Source organism: Giraffa tippelskirchi, chromosome 11, assembly GCF_054371585.1.
Source record: "Giraffa tippelskirchi isolate mGirTip1 chromosome 11, T2T-mGirTip1v1.2.pri, whole genome shotgun sequence".
NCBI classification, from domain to species: domain Eukaryota; kingdom Metazoa; phylum Chordata; class Mammalia; order Artiodactyla; family Giraffidae; genus Giraffa; species Giraffa tippelskirchi.
The window spans coordinates 100,453,752-100,476,625 of record NC_137285.1 but is presented as its reverse complement, the minus strand read 5'-3'; the positions used below and the strand labels follow the sequence as shown (position 1 = coordinate 100,476,625).

The 22,874-nt window shown below is 44.5% G+C and overlaps 2 long non-coding RNA genes across 2 annotated transcripts in view; one reads left to right on the top strand and one right to left on the bottom strand.

Annotated features, from left to right (window-relative positions):
• The window catches only part of LOC145526653 (uncharacterized), a 187,212-nt gene that overhangs the window by 121,160 nt on the left and 43,178 nt on the right, over positions 1-22,874 (top strand). The window lies entirely within an intron of this gene.
• LOC145525589 (uncharacterized) lies at positions 3,674-9,850 on the bottom strand. The gene is made up of 2 exons (XR_014068311.1): positions 4,983-9,850; positions 3,674-4,294 (listed from the first exon to the last, which is right to left on the bottom strand). It is a non-coding gene; the product is annotated as an uncharacterized LOC145525589 (long non-coding RNA).

Here is a 22,874-nt window from a genome sequence, read left to right as displayed (position 1 = left end):
TCACACATGTGTCTGTGTGCTTTGGGGTGAATCACAGCTAAAAGAGAAACACATGGGCTTTACAGGCAACTTGGGAGGTTGGGCTGTTGGAACAAAAAAGATGACTGGGAAGGTCATGTACAGCAGGAAGAGGTACATTCCATTACTGCTTGAAGCCCAGTGGCCAGGACGTCAAAGTGGGGAGAGGAGAAGGGAGACTTGGAGGAGAAATGGCCAGAAATGGAAGGAGGAGCAGCCCTGACAGCATTGGGTAGACTCCGGTCAGAAAGAGTTCATTGTCAACAGTGCCAATTGCTACAGAGAGTGGAGATAAGGTCACTGGATCGGGCAGATTCAAGCTGACTTTTCAGAGAGCAGTCTCAGAAGAGTGCTGGGAGCATCTCCCTGAACAATGAATGAGAGATGGTCTGGAGGAAAGGATGGCTTATTTCCTCAAGGCTTACTAAAGGTGGGAGGAGATCACGGGAGGGAAAGGCAGTCTCGGAAAAGATCTTTAGTATGAAGGGGTAATGAGCTACTAACATCTATTGACTAAGATTCCATGTAGTGGGAAGAACATAATTGTTACACTAACAACTGGCACCAGACTTCCTCCAGGAGGGAGGACTGACTTTATTCAGGAAAGTTCTCTGACACGGTATTTTGGATGAGAAAAATGAAGCTCCAAGCATTGGTATGGGAACATACAGTGACATGAAGAGACAACCAAAATGCTCTGTGTAAGCAGACTATATGAACCTGAGGCTTGGGAGGGGGAGAAAGGGGCTTCCTTGGTGCCTCAGAATCTGCCTGCAATGCAGGAGATGCAGGTTTGATCCCTGGGTCGGGAAGATCTGACCTTCAGGGCATGGCAATCCACTCCAGTATTCTTGCCTGGAGAATCCCATGGACAGAGGAGCCTGGTGGGCTACAGTCCATGGGGTCGCAAAGAGTCGGACATGACCGAGTGACTAACACTTTCACTTTTCATGAGGGTAAAGAGGGAAGAGCGAGGGTAATGAAAGGAAAAGGAGAGAAAGGAGAGACAAGACGGCAGAGACTGAAGTTTGTGCAGAGAACCGGCCAGTGAGGAAACCTTAGGGCAAACTTTGGGGAGGCTTGAAGGACATTGGAAAATAGGAGAGATGTCATTATCAGTTAAAGTTATTTGGGGTACCACAATGCAAATGCTCTCTGCTCTTTCATGTAAGTCAAAGCCGACTGCACCCATATTCTCAGAGCGAGGGGATTCGGGGGAAAGAAGGAATCAGCGTGCTGTCCAATGTGACTTTGCTTGGAGTAGAAGGTGTTGCTTATCTTTAGATGATAAAATGAGTCCCAAACTGAAGGAGTTCAGAGGTGACCAGGAGAACTGCAAATGCCTCCTCCAAGCATTTTTGAAAAACCTGGGTTTTCTCCTACAAGTAAGGTTGGGGTGAAGGCCAATTGCATTTGAATCTTGGAGGACAAGGTTGATTCCTGTTGACATCAGTGTATGCATGCTCTGGGCAAGACTCAGTCTGCTAACGACTTTCATAGATATCATTTATTTTTCAGAATGACCCTGAAAGGTAAACATTAGAGTATTAGCTCCTATTTTCAGAAGAGCAAAGTGTGACTCCGAGAGGTTAAGTAAGGTCACACAGATTGTATTAGAGAAGGAGTGCTTCCAATCCAGATTTTTCTGGTCTGACGCTCATTTTATGTCACCAAACTGACATAAAATGTACCTGCGCCTCGGCTGATGGGAGTAGGGCAGAAATATTGAAGGGCTTCCTCGACGGCTCAGCAGTAAAGAATCTGCCTGTAATGCAAGAGCCGAAGGAGACTTGGGCTTGATCCCTGGGTCGGGAAGATCCCCTGGAGGAGTAAATGGCAATCCAGTCCAGTATTCTTGCCTGGAAAATCCCATGGGCAGAAGAACCTGGTGGGCTACAGTCCATGGGGTGGCAAAGAGCTGGACATGACTGAAGTGACTTAGCACCCGGCAGCATAGGTTGAACAAAAGGAGAAAGAGAGAAAGAGGCGGGGGGAGTGGTGCCCTGAGAGTGGGAGGAGGTAGTTGATGAAGTGAAGTGATTCCCTATTCCTCTCAACCCCTCCCTTCCTTCCATCTGCTTGGGAGATTCGGAGACTGGCACCACGCTGCTGGGCAAAAAATGAGAGCAATTAGAGGCCTCTCCTTCCCCTGTTTAATTTTGGATGCTTAGCCCCTTTATAGAGTAGTTCCTTTCTATTTGGCTGAGCAGATATGAGCAATGTTAATTCTCTAATTGGGCCGACCACCTTGGGTGCTTGATACGCATTAGGTGCCAAACAACGTTGTTCCAACTGAAATAGCCTCTTCTCAAAGCTACTGGTGCCCATGTGTAGGCCCTCAGGCCTTTACATGCTTCAAATAAACTTAAACCGCGCGCTTACTGTTTCTCAGCAGGAGCCCAGGCTCTCTGAGCACTTTGTTTTTGCTGAGGATTACTCTAGGTTATGCTCTGACTTATTTATGCTAAAAGATGATTCTCCTGTGCTCAGACGTGAAAACACAGCCTTGTTTCATAAATCTTTGGCTTTTTGGTCTCTGCTACAGTTTGTAGGCCCTTAGTGATCATCAGTGTGATGTTTGCATTGCTTGCAAATGTTTGGGAAATGGCAACGTGTGTGTGTTGGACAGAACACTGGGCTGTAAGTTGGAAAACCTGACTGGTAGTCTGGTGGTGGTGGTGGTGGTGGTGGTAGTTTAATCTCCAAGTCGTGTCCAACTCTTTGCAACCCCATGGACTGTAGCCCACCAAGCTCCTCTGTCCATGCTATTTTTCAGCCAAGAATACTGGAGTGAGTTGCTATTTCCTTCTCCAGGGGGTCTTCCCGACCTAGGGATTGAACCTATGTCTCCTGCATTGTCGGGCAGATTCTTTACCGCTGAGCCACCAGGGAAGCTCAGTAGTCCAGGTTTCCACTAAAGAGCCAGCCAAGGCATCTGCTTTCTATAATCCTCAGTTTTCTCGTATTCACTGAGGGGTATGGGCTAGATGGGGGAGCAAACATGCCACCTCCCAGTCCTAAGCCCATGGCAGACATAGCAACTGATCCCCTGCCTTGAGAGCCGTGCTCGTCATGGGGCTCTGTGAGTGTGCACAGTTGCTCAGGCCTGCATGGCTCTTTGTGACCCCATGGACTGTAGCCCACCAGCCTCCTCTGTCCATGGGATTCTCCAGGCAAGAATACTGGAGTGGGGTGCCATCTCCTACTCCAGGGGATCTTCCTGATCCAGGAATCAAAGCTGCGTCTCTTGCATCTCCAGCATTGGCAGGCAGGTTCTTTACCATCTGAGCCACCCGGGAAGCCCTCACAGGACTCTAGGCAGCCATTATTAGATTGGATGTAACATCATGAGTCATCAAAGAAGAAATGACCCACTCTGATGATTGGGGGTTGCTCCCAGTCTCAAGGAAGGACTGCATCTAGCCTGTCTCAGACACATAAAAATCTGTCAGGATCTTAATTTCATCCAGGATTCTATCATCCTCTTTAATTGCCCTTAGAGCTTTTTAATAGCCCTTCCTTTTGGATATTTCTTTGGCTTCAATCTTTGAAAACTCTCCTGTTAAAATGTTAGTCAGTGTCTCCTTTTTTTTTGTTTCTTAGCAGGATAAAAGAATATTAGGCTTTATAATTTCAAATCACCAACAGATGGCTATTAAGAAGAGCCAACATTTATTGAGGGCTATGCCAGTCACCGTGTTTGGTGCCTTACAAGCTTTAGCTCCTTCGTATGCCAGGTTATGGCCAGGTCACCATTGTGTTGATGTATCTAATGGGCTCTATTCTATACTCTACTCACTAACAAACTCCCACAAGACTACTACCTTTGCCTCTGTCCTTGAATTGTTGAGAATTCCAAGGGGAAATCCCATCGCCAGTGTCAACCCGGTTCTGCAGCACATCGACATTTTGGTCAGTTATTTTGTCACTGGGCAGTGCTCCCTCTCCCCACTCCCCGCTCTATCCTCTTCTGGCTTCTCAAGCATCCTCCCAGTCTTCTTCCTTCACAGTCTAAGCAATGTTCATCATGACTTCATTTTAGAAGTTAGGAAATTGGAAGTGATAGAGCATTATCTCCCAGACGTCCTCATCATTTGGATTTATGCTCCTCTCCCCCCATCCAGCCTCACTGTCAGAAAAGGAATCATCCTGTGCGTGGCCAACTCCTCACCATCTCTTGATCCCACGCATCTCCATCAGCCTAGGACCTCATCCCCCTGTTCTTTTTTCTCTTTCCTCCATTGCCAACTTCTTCCTCTTTGTCTTTGTCTTCATCCTTAAAAGAGATGTCGATTTCTCAAATCTTTAACAACTCTCCCTTGATCCTGGGTCCTTTGTATTTTCTTTCCTGTCTAGACAACTCACTTGGAAGAATAACCACTACAGCGGTACTCATACCTCTTATTTCCTCCTTTCACTGGTACCTGACTTACTTCTCTCTGTCTCCCTACCCCATGACCGCACTGAACTCTTCTGTCAAAAGCCAGTGAGGGACTATATATTACGAAACCTGTGATGCTTTCAGTCCTTTTCCTGGAATTTTCTGTACTGTTAAATGTAATCACCACTCTCTCCTTCCCGAAACTCTCTGCTTCCTCATTTCTGCTTTTATGGTTCTATTTCCCACCCCCCCCCACCAAATTGTTCTCCTACCTCTTAGATGTCTTTTATGGGCAACTTTCCAGCCTCCCTTTTCCTGTTAGCCCGTTAAATGCGGGTGTTCTCTATGCCTCCGTCTGCTCTCCCTTGAGACCTTCATCCCCTACCATGGTTTTAATTACTAACTTTATGTGGGTGATACTCCAGCTCTAATGTCTTAGCTCAGCTTCTGAGTCATCTATCCACATGACTTCTCTCATCTCCACTTGAACGCCCCTCTGCACTTCACATCAGCAGGTCTAAAGCTTAAGAAGCCCCTCTCACTCCATGTCTCCCTTCAGCTTCTGACAGATGCCTATGCTTACCTGGCCTCCAGTATTTTCTAGATGGTTAACAGCACTTCCACTCACTCTGGCCATAAATCCAGGAATCACCATAGATTCCTTCTCACACACCCTTTACTTTCAGTTGCTCATACAGATCCAACTTTTTTCTCCAACATTTCTTAGGTTTGACCCTTCCTTCTCAACTGCCACCCATAGTTTAGGCCTCATATTCTCTCATCCGGAACTTTATTGTATTGTTCAGTCACTCAGTCATGTCTGACTCTTGGCAACCCCATGGACTGCAGCACAATTGGTTTCCCTGTCCTTCACTATTTCCTGGAGTTTGCTCAAACTCATGTCCATTGAGTTGGTGATGCCATCCAAACATCTTATACTGCCTTCAAACTCTCAGTATCAAAGTCTTTTCCATTGAGTTGGCTCTGGGCATCAGGTGGCCAAAATATTGGAGCTTCAGTTTCAGCATCAGTCCTTCCAATGAATATTCAGTGTTGATTGTCTTTAAGATTGACTGGTTGGATCTCCTTGCTGTCCAATGGACTCTCAATAGTCTTCTCCATAACCAGTTTGAAGGCATCAATTCTTTGGCACTCAGCCTTTTTTATTGTCCAACTCTCACATTCATACATGACTACTAGAAAAACCATAGCTTTGACTAGATGGACCTTTGTCGGCCAAGTAATGTTTCTGCTTTTTAATATGCTGTCTAGGTTTGTCATAGCTTTTCTTCCAAGGAGTAAGCGTCTTTTAATTACCTGGCTGCAGTCACCATCCACAGTGATTTTGGAGTCCAGGAAAACAGTCTGTCACTGTTTCCATTTGTCCCCCATCTATTTGCCATGGAGTGATGGACTGGATGCCATGATCTTCTTTTTTTGAATGTTGAGTTTTAAGCCAACTTTTTCACTCTCCTCTTTTACCTTCATCAAGAGGCGCTTTAATTCCTCCTCAATTTCTGCCATTAGGGTGGTATTATTTGCATACGTGAGGTTATTGATATTTCTGCTGACAATCCTGATTCCAGCTTGTGCTTCATCCAGCCCAGGATTTCACATGATGTACTCTGCTCCAGTACTCTTGCCTGGAAAATCCCATGGACGGAGGAGCCTGGTAAGTTACAGTTCATGGGGTCGCTAAGAGTCGGACACGACTGAGCGACTTCACTTTCACTTTTCCCTTTCATGCACTGGAGAAGGAAATGGCAACCCAATCCAGTATTCTTACATGGAGAATCCTAGGGACGGCGGAGCCTGGTGGGCTGCCGTCTATGGGGTCGCACAGAGTCGGACACGACTGAAGCGACTTAGCAGCAGCAGCACTCTGCATAGAAGTTAAATTAGCAGGGTGACAATATACAGCCTTGACATACTCCTTTGCCAACTTGGAACCAGTCCGCTGTTCCATGTCTGGTTCTAACTGTTGCTTCTTGACCTGCATGTAGATTTTGCAGGAGGCAGTTAAGGTGGTCTGTTATTTCCATCTCTTTAAGAATTTTCCATAGTTTGTTGTGAGCCACACAGACAAAGGCTTCAGTGTAGCCAATGAAGCAGAAGTAGATGTTTTTCTGGAATTCTCTTGCTTTTTCTAGGATCCAATGGATGTTGGCAATTTGATCTCTGGTTCCTCTGCCTTTTCTAAATCTGGCTTGTACATTGGGAAGTTCTCAGTTCACGTACTGTGGAAGCCTAGCTTGAAGGATTTTCAGCATTACTTTGCTAGCATGTGAAATGAGTGCAATTGTGTGATAATTTAATCATTCTTTGGCATTGTTCTTCTTTGGGACTGGAGTGAAAACTGATCTTTTCCAGCCCTGTGGCCACTGTTGAGTTTTCCATATTTGCTGACATATTGAATGCAGCACTCTCACAGCTTCGTCTTGTAGGATTTGAAATAGCTCAGCTGGAATTCCATCACCTCCACTAGCTTTCTTCATAGTGATGCTTCCTAAAGCCCACTTGACTTCACACTCCAGGATACCTGACTCTAGGTGAGTGATCATACCATCATGCTTATCTGGTTTATCTGGGTCATTAAGATCTCTTTTGTATAGTTCTTCTGTGTATTCTTGCCACTTCTTATAATATCTTCTGGTTCTGTTTCTATCCTTTATTGTGCCCATCTTTGCATGAAATGTTCCCTTGGTATCTGTAATTTTCTTGAAGAGATCTATAGTCTTTCCCGTTCTATTGTTTATTTCTTTGCATTGTTCCCTTCAGTTCAGTTCAGTCGCTCAGTCGTGTCCGACTCTCTGCGACCCCATGAATTGCAGCACGCCAGGCCTCTCTGTCCATCACCAACTCCCGGAGTCTACCCAAACCCATGTTCATCGAGTCGGTGATGCCATCCAACCATCTCATCCTCTGTCGTCCCCTTCTCCTCCCGCCCCCAATCCTACCCAGCATCAGGGTCTTTTCCAATGAGTCAACCCTTTGCATGAGGTGGCCAAAGTATTGGAGTTTCAGCTTCAACATCAGACCTTAGACAGGCTTTTTTATCTCTCCTTCCTATTCTTTGGAACTCTGCATTCAGATGGGTATATTTTTCCTTTTTTCCTTTGCTTTTTGCTTCTCCTCTTTTCTCAGCTATTAGTACGGCCTCTTCAGACAGCCATTTTGCCTTTTTTGCATTTCTTTTTCTTGGGGATGGTTTTAATCACCACTTTCTGTACAATGTTATGAACCTCCATCCATAGTACTTCAGGCACTCTATCAGATTTAATACCTTGAATTTATTTGTCACTTACAATGCATAATCATAAGGGATTTGATTTAGGTACTACCTGAATGGCCTAGTAGTTTTCCCTTCTTTGTTCAATTTATGTCTGAATTTTGCAATAAGGAGCTCATGATCTGAGCCACAGTCAGCTCCCAGTCTTGTTTTTTCTGACTGTAAAGAGCTTCTTTATTTTCAGTGGCAAAGAATATAATCAATCTGGTTTCAGTATTCACCATCTGGTGATGTCCATGTGTAGAATCATCTCTTGTGTTGCTGGAAGAGGGTGCTTGCGATGACCAGTGCATACTCTTGGAAAAACTCTGTTAGACTTTGTCCTGTTTCATTTTGTACTCCAAGGGCAAACTTGCCTGTTAGTCTAGGGATCTCTTGACTTCCTACTTTTGCATTCCAGTCCCCTATGATGAAAAGGACATCTTTTTTTTTTTTTTTTTGGTGTTAGTTCTATAAGGTCTTGTAGGTCTTCATAGAAGTGTTCAACTTCAGCTTCTTTGGCATTAGTGGTTGGGGCGTAGACTTGGATAACTGTGATATTGAATGGTTTGCCTTGGAAATGAACTGAGATCATTCTGTCATTTTTGAGATTACACCCAAGTACTGCATTTCAGATTCTTTTGCTGACTATGAGAGCTACTCTATTTCTTCTAAGGGATTCTTGCCCACAGTAGTAGATACAATGGTTATCTGAATTAAATTTGCCCATTCCTTTAGCCATCCTAATTTATCACCTTGTTGTTCGGTCACTCGGTGGTGTCTGACTCTTTGCAATCCCAAGTACTGCAGCACACCAGGCTTCCCTGTCCTTCACCATCTCCCAGAGCTTGCTCAAGCTCATGTCCATCGAGTTGGTGATGCCAACCAACCATCTTGTTCTCTGTTGTCCCCTTCTTCTCCTGCTTTCTATCTTTCCCAGCAACAGGGTCTTTTCCAAAGGGTCAGTTCTTCGCACCAGGTGGCTGAAATATTGGAGCTTCAGCTTCAGCATCAGTCTTTCCAATGAGTGTTCAGGGTTGATTTCCTTAAGGGTTAACTGGTTTGATATCCTCACAGTCCCGGGGACTCTCAAAAGTCTTTTCTAACATCACAGTTCAAAAGCATGAATTCTTCAGCACTCAGCCTTCGTTCCAGTCCAACTCTCACATCTGTACATGACTACTAGAAAAACCATAGCTTTGACTAGACAGACACCTTATGTGCAGCATTACCACCCTCCAATCCTTTCTCACCCAGTGTTGATTAGCTGTCAAGACACAAATCTGACTATGTCTGTTTCCTACTTAAAATCCTCCAGTGCCTATGTTTGTTTATAAGATAAAGAACAGTTGCCTGACTATGACTGGCAGGAGACCAGAGGCTAAGAGCACGGAGCTGGAGCTGGGCTCTCATCCTGGGTTTAAATCCCAACTTCATCACTCACTTAATCTGAGTGTGTGTGTGTGTTCAGTCATTTAGTCATGTCTGACTCTTTGTGACCCTATGATGTTGGCTGCCAGGCCTCTCTGTTCATGGGATTTCCCAGGCAAAAATTCTAGAGTGGGTTGCCACTTCCTGTTCCAAGGGATCTTCCTGACCCAGGGACAGAACCAGAATCTCTTACATATCCTGCATTGACAGGCAGATTCTTTACCACTGCTCCACCTGGGAAGCCAATCTGAGTGTGACTTGGTTATAATTTGTAAAATGGGGAGAAGTTAGATTTATTGTTAAGATTAAATGCAGTTATCCATACAAAGTGCTTTATACTTGGCCAGACATCTATGGGTAGTAGAGTCATTACCACTACTTCTACTACTGTGATTACTGTCTTTGTTCATGCAATTACTTCTCTTGTGTACCATCCCCCATTACTAGCCCTCCCAACGGGTCCTCCACCCCCATTCTTCACTCTCTCTTTCCCTCTCTCTCACACTCACACACGCACACACACAATCAACTAACTTAGAGTTTAGAACCTCGTCAATCCCCAGAAGCCTGCTTCAAAACTTGAAACTGGCCAAGAAACCCCTTCTATGCATTCTCATCATGTGCTTCACTCTATTGTAGCATTATCATTTCAACTCACTGGTTTATTTATGTCACCTATTGAATTGTGGGTAACCAGAGGAAAGATACTAGCGCAGTTTCTGGTACAATGACGCTGCCCAATAAATTTTTTTAATGAGTTGCTGTTTCTTTTATTAGTAGTATTCATTTATTTATTTGGTTGCACCAGGTCTCAGTTGCGGCCCATGGTCTCTTTAGTCGCAGCATGTGGGATCTAGTTCCCCACGCATGCTAAGTTGCTTCTCTGTGACCCTTGGACTGTAACCTGCCAGATTCCTCTGTCCATGGGATTCTCCAGGCAAGAATACTGGAGTGGGATTCCATGGCTTCCTCCAGGGGATCTTCTCGATCCAGGGATCGAACCCTTGTCTCAAGTCTCCTGCATTGACAGGTCGATTTTTACCTGGGAAACCCCTAGGTCCCCGACCAAGGATCAGACCCAGGTGTCTTGCATTGGAACATGGAGCCTTAGCCACTGAACCACCAAAGAAGTCCCCCCAGTAGGTATTAAATAAACGAATAAGCGAATTCATTGCAAACTGTGTCTATGTTTCCTCAATATTGCGAAAACTCATTATTTTCTCTGCACTTACTTTTTTTTTTTAATGTTGCACTGTGAGATAGGTGGGATCTTATTTTCCCAATCAGGGATCAAACCTGCACTCCCCGCAGTGGAAGCACAGAGTCTAACTATCGGACCACCAGGGAAGCCCCCCTACATTCACTCTGGTAGGGGCCTATCTCCGTCACTGTACCCCAGTCCTCAGCTCTAGATAACCAATGCTGGTGGCATCTCTTTGTCAGCTGGAGGATGAAGAGTGACAACCAAGATACTCTGCTTTCTTTAAGTCTCTGAGGTCCCCTGTAGCCTCTTGGATGTAAGTGTGAACAAACCCTCACATTTTCCCATGAAGGAGAGGTCCCATTAATTCTGAGTACAGTTGGATACTGTTACATTAACTATTAATACTATGCCAAAGAAGAACAGGCTTGGGGATAAAAGAAAAAAATATAAACAGCCCTTCAAAGTGTTTTCTAATTTGCTACTAATCATTCAGAAATATTAACCTATCCCTGCCACCCCAACCAATCCTCTTTTCTCTTCATTAAAAGTACAAGGCCCACATCCAAATAAGAATCGGTCTTTGGTTTTACAAGAAAAGGGTAGATTCAGAGGCTGAGAGAGCTAATCATTTTCGATTAGTTCGTTTCAGACTTCACTGAGTTTTGTTTGGTAGATTATCTGAACCTTTATTAAGGGAGCTGGAATTGGCAGCAACAACTCCAGGAGCTGTAATGTGTATGAGCAGGTGCATTTATACACAGGTGACCCCACGTGCATGTAGATGGTTCATGGCCACCTGTGCACCTGCCCCCCACCCCGCCCAGCCCTGAGTGGGGGGATGCGGCATGGGCCTGTAGTGTGTACCTGTGACAAAAACAGAAATGAAGTTTACCAAGGTACAGGCTCCCCTGAAAGACCAGTGGCATCTTCCCAGGCCCTTTTCTTCTAGCCCAGCTCCTGTGAGTCTTGCCTGCCTGGAGATAATTTTATTTTATCTTGGCAATCTTCTGGGATAGACTTAAGTAAACAAGGATCAAGCCACTCACAACCTTAATTAGGCTACACATAAATAATGGATTGCCGGATTAGCTGATAATATACAGGAAGGATGTGAAAGCAATAAAACCAACTTTCCTTAAGTGGTCCCTTCCTTCAAGGAGCTGCTGTTTCTTCACACAGATATCTGGCTCAAGTGCCATGGAGACATTCTGGCAGTTCATTTCCCATTCATTTATTCATGTGTTTATTCATTCATCCCACAAATACTTACTGAAACTTCTGAAAGTAAGATGTGATGCTAGATGGTGTGGGGAGAGTACAGGTAAAATTGACAAGAACCCTTTCCCAGTTGCTCACAGTTTCAAGATGAGCTGATCACTGTCAATGAAAATTGACAAAAGAGTTTCCTGGTAGCACAGTACTAATAGATTGTCTTTCCCAAGAATGATAATGATAAAATTTCCCAAAATTCCACATTCTTTTCTTACAACATGACCCTAACGTTCCTCCCAGTTCATAGACTCCAGTGGTGGAGTCTATGAACCTGACAGTCTATTGACCTTGGAGCAGTCCTTGGTGGCTGTCTTTACCAACAGAGTGCAGTGGAAGAGATAGTAAGTGACTTCCAAGGCTAGGTAGAAAAGCCATGCACCTCACTCCCTCAGTACGCAACCACCATGTTGTGAGGAAGCCCAAGCCAGTCCAAACCACAAGGCATGGTCCAGAGTTCAGCTAAGGTCTAGAGTGATAGCCTGCAGTAACCACCAGACAAGCCAGTGAGGTAACTCCAGATGATTCCTGCCCCAGTTATCAAGTCATTCCAGCCTCTGAGTCTTCGCAGCTGAGGCCCCAGACATTGGGTAGAGCACCAAGCCACCCATTCTGTACCCTTTTCTGTTCCTAATCACAGAATCTGTGAGTATAATAAAATGGTTGTTTGGAGTTATTAAGTTAGGAGACTGTTACCCAGCAACAGTAACTGCTACATGAACTTGGGGAAAACTTGGATTCTGAGACTTTCTTTCTCCCACTCAATGGCCCATAGTTAACAAGTCTAGTCAATTCCATATAGAAAACATGCCTTGTGTCTGTTCTCTCCTCTTCATTCTATAACTGTTGCGCTTCTTAGCCAATGCCACATCTTATCTGGTCATCTCACCTCTGGCCTCATCCACCTCCTATCCAACCTCTCAACTTGGAGTAGGAGTACCCCACAAGGGACTTGCCAAGAGAAAGCACAAGATGAACAAGCAAGTCTTTGTTTTACTCACTGGAAACTGTTTGCAAATATTATTTTTATTTTAAAAGAGACATAGATAAGTTATAGCATAAAACCAAAATTGACGAGACTTTAAAAGATAAGACCAAGACTTCAAGGGTACTTCTCTTGCAGCAAGGACTTCCTAAAACTGCTAGTGGTATGGTTATACTCTCTTCCTTCTGATCATTGCAACATGCTTGTGGCAAAACTTGAAGAGGAGCTTCCTTTAGCTATGTCTTAGTGGTGGCTTGAGATGAAGCTCCCAGACTTTACACAGTATTCTAGGCTTGCCACAATCCATCCTTAGCCCACAATTTCAGGCTGGCTTCTTACCAGTAGGCCTTCTACACAAACCAGTTGGTGGATGTCCTTGGCATATGCAAAGACATCGACCTGGAGAAAGGAGAGAAAGTTGGAAGGTATCTTAAGGAAACTATCACTCTAGTCAGCTAAATTATTATTTTTAGCTTTGTAGTCCAAAGTTTACCATACCCTTTAAGCCTCTATGTTATTGTACTTACTGCTTTCTCTCTCTGGAAAGACTCATTTCCTTCCTCCCATTCATTCTTTAGTATGAAGTTTCTCTTTTTAAAAAGGAACTCAACCTTTTAAATCAATTTATTTATTTTTGGCTGGTTGTGCTGGGTCTGCGTTACTGTGTGAGCTTTTCGCTAGTTGCAGGGAGCAAGGGCTACTCTCTAGTTGTGCCTGGGCTTCTCATTGTGGTGGCTCCTGTTGCTGCAGAGCACAGGCTCTAGAGCACGTGGGCTTCAGTAGTTGCGGCTCCCCCAGGCTCCAGAGCACTGGCTCAGTGGTTGTGGTGCAGGGGCCTGGTTGCTCCACAGGATGTGGTGTCTTCCCAGACCAGGGATCAAACCTGAGTCTCTCGCATTGGCAGGTGGGCTCCTTGTCATGAAGCCACCAGGGAAACCCAGCATCAAGCTTCAGGGTCTTTTCAGATCTTCTCCTGGCACCCTTGTGGAATGAGTTGTAACCTTTCTGGGCTGCCATAGTACTCTGCCCAGGTCCCATGTAACGTTGAGTGTTATGGCATGCTGTGAATGTGGCCATTGTGGCCACGAGACTTTGAGTTCCTTAAGAACAGTAGTAAAATTTTACTTTGTTTTTCAAAACTGTCCATGCTGCTCTAATCTCCACCTGACTTTCCACTCAGTGCCTCTTATGCAGTTGGATCTCAATTATTATTTGAGGAAGTTGGTTAGTTTCCTTTTATTTGGATTTATATGAAAAAATATCTCCCAAAAGATTGGTACTCAGGCCAGATATGCCTCTGCCACCACCCTGCCCCCTCATGTAAATGGGCTTAGAGACTCTCAAAGGAGATGGTCCCTCACTGGCTCCAGAACTCACGTTTGTCTTCATCAGGACAAGCTTTAGGTCTGACCCAGATCCTTTTCATTATAACAGAAGGAATCAGTAGAATGGGGCACAGATAGTCCCTTTCTTTAGTGAGAATCAGCCTCAGTTTCTCCAAAGTTCCACAAGTGGGCCACATGCCTGTGTGGGGAGTAGATTGTGAAGACAGTGTCCTGGTCAGTCTCCCCTTGCCACAAAAGAACTCTCCCGTAGTCTGTCTTAATGTCTAAAATTCCACCACTTGAGATTCTTTCCTTGACTTGGAAGGTTTTCAATGTTAAGCTTTTCCTGTTAAAATGCAGATGTTCCTGGTAAGGGGAAGAACTTGAGGTTGTTTAAAACTACCACTTCTGTGAAGATTCAATGATAGCTGGGCTGAGAGCATTGGCCCTGAAAGAATTGGGACAAAAGGTGGGAGTGATTCCATTGAAGAGAAAGAAAGAAATATGTTATGTTCACCAAATTGTGTCAGTGCATTAAAAGCCCTCTGCTTGCATTGTGTGTGTTCGAGGCTGGCTGCTATGCAACATAATGGGGGTTAATTCCAGGGCTTAGAGCTCTGCCTGGGAATTGGATGCTTCTACTAGGAGAGAGAAAGGGGGTGATGGTGGGTTTGATTCTCTTGTATAACTTCCTTTTCTTCCTGGAAGATAGAGGCTTCCCTCTCTCAGGATTCCAGGTCCTAGAAAACATGAAAAGGGGGTTAAAAGCTGTCTTTTGTCTTTGTAGAAAATAAGATCTTTTGTAAAATTTCAAAAATTGGCAAGTACCATACCTCGGAAACAGAGGGTAGAGAAAAACAATTGGGGAGGGGAGTAGAGAGTTACATTAATATGAGGATGATTTTCCACTCCAGCTGCTCAGCTTGTGAGTTTAAAAATTGCTTTAATATCTAGATGTTTAGTTAAGAGAAGCCCCACTCATAATTGGAGCTTTTAGAACAAGATGGCTCCTTGGAGATCAACTGATTTAATCCTCACTCAGAGGTGAAGCGAGGTTTCCCAGATCACACAACAAGGTTGTGGCCCAGGCTGGCACAAGCACCCCTCCACCCCTGTCTCCCAGCTGCGTGTGCTGTGGTCCGCCGAGGAGGTGCTGGGCTTGCTCTGGGCTCCCTCTGTTGGAGTGGAGATACAGGTAGCTTCCTTTTTTTCAATGATCTCATCCCCAGTCACCCCCTTCTCCTCCTGCACTCAATCTTTCCCAGCATCAGGGTCTTTTCCAGTGAGTCGACTGTTCATATCTTTTTATGCTACAGACCTGAATTAAGGTTCTGCCTACCCTAGACCTCTGTTTCTGGGGATTGGCCAAAGAACCATCTGTAGGCACTTTCCAGGGCAGGCAGAGCATGGTCTGGAGGCAGCAAGTCTTGGGGTCTTTGGGGGGAGTCCCCATCCCTGGTCCACCAGTGCCCCGATCAAGTCTGCTAGTCTGCCCTCAAAGGACTCAGTGACAAGCGTCTCCCTCCCCCTACCCAGTGTCTCTGTGTGAGCCCGGAGCTGGGCTGAGTCACATATAATTCTTTCGGTGGTGGCAGTTCGCCCTGGTTCAGCAGCCCGTGTGGTCGAGATCGATCAGCAAGCATCCTTCTCCTAATGACGCGAGAGCTGTGAGGAGTTGAGCTGTTTACACAAGGTCACTTTATTAACAGGGAATCGCTCTTACGATAAATGGGTCTTCTCATGCTGCTGTCCTCCCGCCCTCCCTCCCTCTCTCATCCTCTCTCCTTTCTGCTCCAAGAGCTTTGTGGAAGCAGCTTCTGCTTCCCTAGGAGACTCAGCCCTCCCTTGGAGCCCAATCACATGAGGCCAGCGTCCCAGGAGAGAGGAGGGTAATTATGAGCCTCTTCACATAGCTTCCTCCAGAGGGCTTGGTAGCTGCTTCCAGAGAACCATATCCTTGTTACGGACCAATAGGCAGAATTTCAGATCAGTGATGGCCACTTCTTGAGTTTTCACAACATTTTGCAGTTTATAAAGCTCCCCGCCCCATTCTTTATAGTAAATTATGTTGTTTAAACACTTTGAGTAAGGTACCAGAGAGAGGTATTATTGTTTTTATACCCATTTTAGGGATGAGAAAATGGGAATTCAAATACAGCTGAAATTGAAGGCTTGCTGAGCCTGTTGACCTAAAATCTAGGGTTGTGAAATTGAAAACCAGGAAAGTCTAGGTTTAAATCTTGGCTGCCAAGTTACTGAACGTTTTGTTTTGTTTTGAATAATAGACTTTATTTTTTTAGAGCAGTTTTGTAGTTGTTTAGTTGCCAAGTCATGTCCGACTCTTTTGGGACCCCACAGATTGTAGCCTGCCAGGTTCCTCTGTCCATGGGATTTCCCTGGCAAGAATATTAGAGTGGGTTTCCATTTCCTTCTCCAGGTGATCTTCCTGACCCAGGGATAGAACCCATGTCTCCTGCTTGGCAGGCAGATTCATTACCACGGAGCTACCTGGGAAGCCTAGAGCAGTTTTTGATTTACAGAACTACTGAGCAGAAAGCAGAGCGTTCGCATACACCCCTTGCAACCTGCCGCACACACATCTTTCCTGTTAATAACATCTAACAGCCTTGGTGTGGTACACTTATTATACTTGATGAACCAATATTGATACATTAGTACTAACTAAAGTTCAGAGTTTGCATTATAGATTCACTCCTTGTATTACACGTTCTATGGATTTTGACAAATGTATGATGTCATGTATACAGCATTACAGTATGTTAGATTAGTTTCTCTGGCCCCCAAATCCATGTGCTACCTCTATTCATTCCTCCTTTCTACCTTCTTTCTTTCTTCAGCCCCCAGCAACCACTTTTACTATCTCCATAGTTCTGCCTTTTCCAGGATTTACACAGTTGGAATCATACAGTAGCCTTTTCGGATTGACTTCTTTCCCTTAGGAATATACATTTAAGTTTCCTCCAGGTCTTTTCATGGCTTGAGAGCTCATTTCTTTCTTTTTTAATTTTAAAGATTACCAAGTTTTTATTTAACTTTAATTTTTTTTATTTTGCATCTCTTTTGTTAGGGATTTTAAATATAGACTTTATTTTTTCGGAGCAGTTTTAGACTCACATAAAATTGGGCTGAAAATACAGAGTTCCCACATACCCCTGGCCCCACACACGCACAGCCTCCTCCACTATCGACCTCCCCTGCTAGAATGGTACATTGGCTACAATTGAAGAACCTACACCAGGGCATCTTTATTACCCAGAAGGCCCCCAGTGTACATTGGTTCTGTACAGCCTGTGGATTTTGACAAATGTGTAATGACATGCATTCAACATTACAGTATGATATAGAATAGTTTCACTGCTCTACAAGTCCTCTGGGGCTCCACTAATTCATCCCTCCTCCACCCCACTTCCTGGCAACCACTGATCTTTTTCACTGTCTCCACAGTTATGCCTTTTCCAGAACGTCATGTAGTCGGAATCCCACAGTATGTAGCCCCTTTAGACTGGCTTCTTTCACTTAGCAATATGCCTGTAAGTTTCCTCCATATCTTTTCATGGCTTGATAGCTTATTCCTTTTTAGGGCTGAGTAGTATTCCATTGTCTGGATGTACTGCAGAATTATTTTTGTTTTCATTTTTTTCAACTGTAAAAGGGGAATAAAGCATTGTTATTCCCAGAGTATGAAACATAGTGTCTGACACACAGCACCTGCCTTGTATTATTATTGTTGTTTTTAACTTCTGCTATTTATATTATTACTAAACACTGATTCCCAGGACTGCTTGTTTAGGTCTTGGATGGGGAGAGTTCACAGTACATTGGAAAGAATGAGACCAGTGTTCCAGGCTCAGGCCTTGGGGCTGAAACCATTTTGCATAAGTTCAAGCCACTTTAACTCTGTGGTTCTCCATCAAATGATCTGAAAAAGGAAAGGTAAACCTGGGTGATGTATTATAGAAGCACCTCTAGAAAGACCCTTGTCAGGATGATGCATCCGCCTAATGCCTCTGCTATTGTTGAGACCCACAGCCTGGAGTGTTCTTGGGATCCTCTTCTGATTTCCCCAGGCAGGGATAGCTTGGTCTATGGGGGATGGGGTGAAACAGAGGATCAATCTCAGTATGGTTCTTCAGGACAGATGGAGTAACCAGAGATCAGCTGAGCAGAAGAGTGATTGGCAGATAAAGGTAAGTGTTTACTTTACCTTTTTGACATAAAGGAGACCAGAGATCCCAAGCATTCACTAAATGTCTGAATTGAAGGGCTACTGAAGTGGTGAGAAAAACACAAAAATCTAGGCAATATGGCAGTATAGGCAAGTGGATGTATTTTTTTCTCTCATAATAATCCTCCTGCCTTTCCTCCTCGTACTGGCACAGGATCAGAGAAAAATGCCTTGTAAACAGATACCAAATGAAAGCATTATTTTCTAAATACCTATGGTGCAAACCTAACCATCTTGGACAAACTATTTAATTCCTCAAGCCTCAGTTTCCTCATCTATATAATGAGAAGCACAATAGTACCAAGTCCATGGGATTGCAATGAGAGTTGATCAGATAATCCACCTAAAGTCCAAGCCCAGTGCCTGATGTCTGATGTGTGTGTGTGTGTGTGCATATATAGTAAACAATCAGTTTCCACCATGATTTGATTACTACATTCACCTCAATTAAAATTCTCTAAACTCTGTTTGACTAACCATTATTACCATCATCCCCATTTCATGGATGAGAAGACTGAGCCTTCAAAAGTTAAAAAACTTGTTCATTTTTTTCTCCAGGGATAAAAAACTTGTTCATTTTTTTCTCCAGGGATATTCCTGACCCAGGGATCAAACCCGCATCTCCTATGTCTCTTGCATTGGATTCTTTACCTGTTGAGCCATTGGGAAAACCAAGGATCCCCAACTAGTAAGAAAAAGGGTTGGTGTTTGAACACATGCCTTTTTGTTCTGCCTGCCCAAACCAATCCCCACCAAAGCCCCAACTTTAAAGAACTACACACGTGTAAGATTGTATTTCTATTTGAAAAATATCATACAGCCTGTTTCTGAGGCAGTTTTTTCATCCTTAGAGGTAAAGAACAGTGAATTTGTGGTTTAATAATGGTAAGAGAAATGGCTCCAGCCAAGCCGATTTCAGTTGGAGCTCTGCTTTCGCACCTGGGAGAATCTGTGTGTGTGTGTGTGCGCGCTCATGCATGCATGCAGCTAAGGGGCACCATTTGTATTGAGGAGGGAAAGTCACAGTGGTTAGGAGAGAGAATGACTTAGGAGGAGCTGTCAAGACACTGGAACTCAACCTAGTGCTGATGTATAATAACCAGGGCACGTTACTGAAAGGCATAAAATAATACAAAAAGTTATTTTTCAGCCAATATGCTGACACAGCACCATTTGGGGTCCCTAACTGAAAATGATATATGAATTATCTCAACCTAAAGTCTAAGTATAAATTATAGAATATATCTTTCACTGTTTTATTTGGGCTGTAAAGCAACACCTTATTATTTCTCCCTCCTGGGCTTCCTTTAATGAATCGGGATTCGAAAGTGAAATATTTATTATATTGCAGGGGAGAGATTACATTGTGCTTCCAAAAGGAGGGAGGAAGGGATATGGAAATCAGGTGGCATCTTGGAAACTGGTCTCTCTCTTGTTGACGAGAAATGGCTGATGCAGGTGTTTCCCTGAGTTGTGAGAAGCTTACTGAAGAGGACCCCTCTGGTGTGCTGAACATGGGGGCACGGGATGCCAAGTCAGAGATCCAGGCCCCCAGCCTGCTCTCATCCATAAGCCCTTCTACTTTGATCGGGAACATCCAGTGGATAAGAGATGCTTGATGATGATGTTTTCATGCATGGAGATGGAGTATCATGAGCCTTCTTGTTAAATCTGGCTGGGGTGGAGGAAAACAAAGGAGGAAGGGGGAAGGAAATACCTTCATTTCCACTGGTTATTGGATGTTGGTAATGACAATTGATTATTCACACCATAGGGCAGTTACTGCGAGTCAGCACTGGCTTAATGGATATATTTCCTCTACTAGCTCCCAAATCAGTCCTGATGGATGATTATGGGAGTTTAGGATGTCATATAACTGCTCAGGGCCAGGCAAACCAGATTGTCTCACTGTTTAGAATGAGAGCAATTGTTCCTAGGATACTAGAGGATTCCTGGTGTCCCTGCTATAGATAATAGGAGAACAAATGTGTTAAAAGGTTGGGCCCACATTGTAAGACAAGGTTACCAAGCAGCGACACCACATTTCTTGTGACTGTGACCATAGCTCAGGGAGGAGTATCTGTGCAAAAGTTGAATTTACTCCTCATTCATTCATCCATCCATCTGTTCATTTATTCCATAAATAGTCACGAGCACTTCTGTGTCCTGTGCCCTGTATTAAGCACTGCAGAAAAGAAAGAAGTAATATCCAGCCCCTGTGCTCAGTGACCTATGGGCTAGAGGGAAAGACAAACCATAAACAGGAATCCAAGAAGCATGTCAAGTTATATCATCGGATTATGTAAGGATACAGTGTTGGCACAAAAAGGAGATGATGGACTTTGCTGGAAAGAGGAGGATAGAGGGAAGGCTTCAAGTCCTCCACAGGCTGATTCACAGACAATACGCATTGAATGGATTCCTTCCTCATTATTGGGGGGGATAATATTTAAAAGCAACAGAAGGGCATACTAGAGAACACACAAAGGCAAAGAGATTTAAGCAGGATGGCTGAAACAGAGTTGGAGACAGAATAGCCAAGCTCTCAGGGTGCTGTGTTTGTTGTGGAATCCTATTTTGTGGGTACAAACCTTGTATTCCCACGATGAATTCTCTTTTCCTATCACCTCATTGTGATTATTCTGATCTTTATGTTGTCTGATCTATATGTCTTACTCCAAATCTGAAGCTTGTCCCTTGACCCCTTAGCTTATACACGCCATAATCAAGGTTGGCAAACATGGAGGTGATCTCTTCCCTGTCCAGCTCATGACATATAGTGGGAAGAACGGGGCCCAGTGCCCCCAGCCCACACCTTTATTGCCTCTAACCCTCTGACCCAAGCCTTTCAACGCTCGTCCTCCTCTGGTGGCATTCACTGATGGGTCTCTATATAAGCTGTTCATGGGGTGGGATGGGCATCTCTCTCCAGAAGCCAAGAGCCCTCAGCAATTTAGCCCAAGCAGCCAGAGGCTGCGCTGCAGGCAGGAGGTGTGTGAAATAGATCTGACTGGCGCTCTGAGCCTGAGGGGCTGGAGAGGCTGAACTCCATTTGTCAGGGCAGCGTTTTTGTGTTGAATGCTGTTAGCACTGGGAAGGAGCACGTGGCTCGGAAGGCTGGCGCACCAGTGAAATGGCAGCAGCCCCTGTGGGGTCAGGTATAGGGGGCCCCCAGCAGGGATCTGCATCTTTCTTGTATTAGCAATTCAGAAGGGACTGGCAGCAATGTGAAACTCTCCCCTGACAGCCCACTCCTGGGAGCTCTGAGTTAAGCGAAGGACCTGCCAATTGTGAAATTCCTCATGTTCTCTGAGCACCGGAGGTGGTGGCGACAGCCCACATGAGGAGGCCATGGCACTTCTTCCTGACAGCTATGGCATAACCCAGTGATTGCAATGCATCTCATCTCCTTGTCATGGCACTGCATACATATGGTTCATAGAAACACAGCTGCATGAGACTTAGACAAAACCCGATCCTGCCTCTTCATTCTTTGTCTGCAGACTCTGTGACATGATGCAGGTTACAGAGTGGGCAAGTTCAGACTTGAACTCAGGTTTCCTGACCCCTCCTCCTCTGACCTTGCCCTGAATCTCTGAATGTTCGTGGAGGAGGGCAGGGTCATCGGGAGAAAATCAGTTGAAACAGACAAACTAAGTAAGTGACAGATTGTCCCTGCATCTAATATCTGGCGGTCAATTTGTACATTGTTTCCAAACAAATTTGCCTTCTAACTTTTGCAAAGTTTAAAAAAGAAGATTCCTAGTCAATGACTGTATTTATCTTTACATTTTACTTGTAGTGAAATGCATCTTTCTCCTTTGCCTCAGCACATATCAATTTACATCTCAGTTGGTGAAATTCAAGGAAACAGCATGAATGAAACTCACCACCAAGGGTGGCAGAGGCTGGATGGACCTTGGCTGGGGCTGAGTTTGGAGGAGCCTCTCTGGCAGCAAGGGGAGGAATAAGGTGATGACCACTAGAGGTCTCTTTCATTCCTGGGATGAGAACATTTCAAACATCTCCTGACACCAACACTGAGCTTGTTCAGGTGGGCGTGTTTAGGAGCTGCGGGCTACCAGAACTGATGGGTCTTGGTGGAAACCAGAGTATGAAGAAGGTTCTCAGTATTTACAAGGAAATACATGTCTTGAATGGAAAAGAAGGGGGATGTTTTTAGATGTGGGTAGGTAGTGTCTGTGCCTGTGTGTGTGTGTTGGGAGGGGCTGCAAAGTGCCATGGCAGAGTCTTTCCTCTACACCGTCTCCTCCTCAACCCCACCAATCTCTCTTCAATTTCTATCCCTTCTAGAAGAAAATCAGGGACTTCCTTTCCTGCTATGAGCTTAGATTTAAGGCTCTGTGATAATGAAATTGAATTAAAAAAAAATCACTCCAGGATGCAGACATAGAGAACAAACTTATGGACACATGGTGGGAAGGGATGGGAGGTGGGTGGGAGGATCAAAAGGGAGGGGACATATGTATACTTATAGCTGATTCATGTTGATATATGGCAGAGGCCAACACAATATTGTAAAGTGATTTTCCTTCAATTAAAAATAAATGTTTGAAAAAAAAAACATTCCAGACTTTGACATATGAAAGGGAGTGTTTCTGCTTCCCTTAATTATCTTGACAGAGTCTGTCTGCCCTCTAAGCAATACTGAGGGTTTCCCTTGTGTGTGCCATCCTTGGAACTCTCCTGGAGATCTTCAGCATGGTCAAGTGAGTCTTTTCATCAG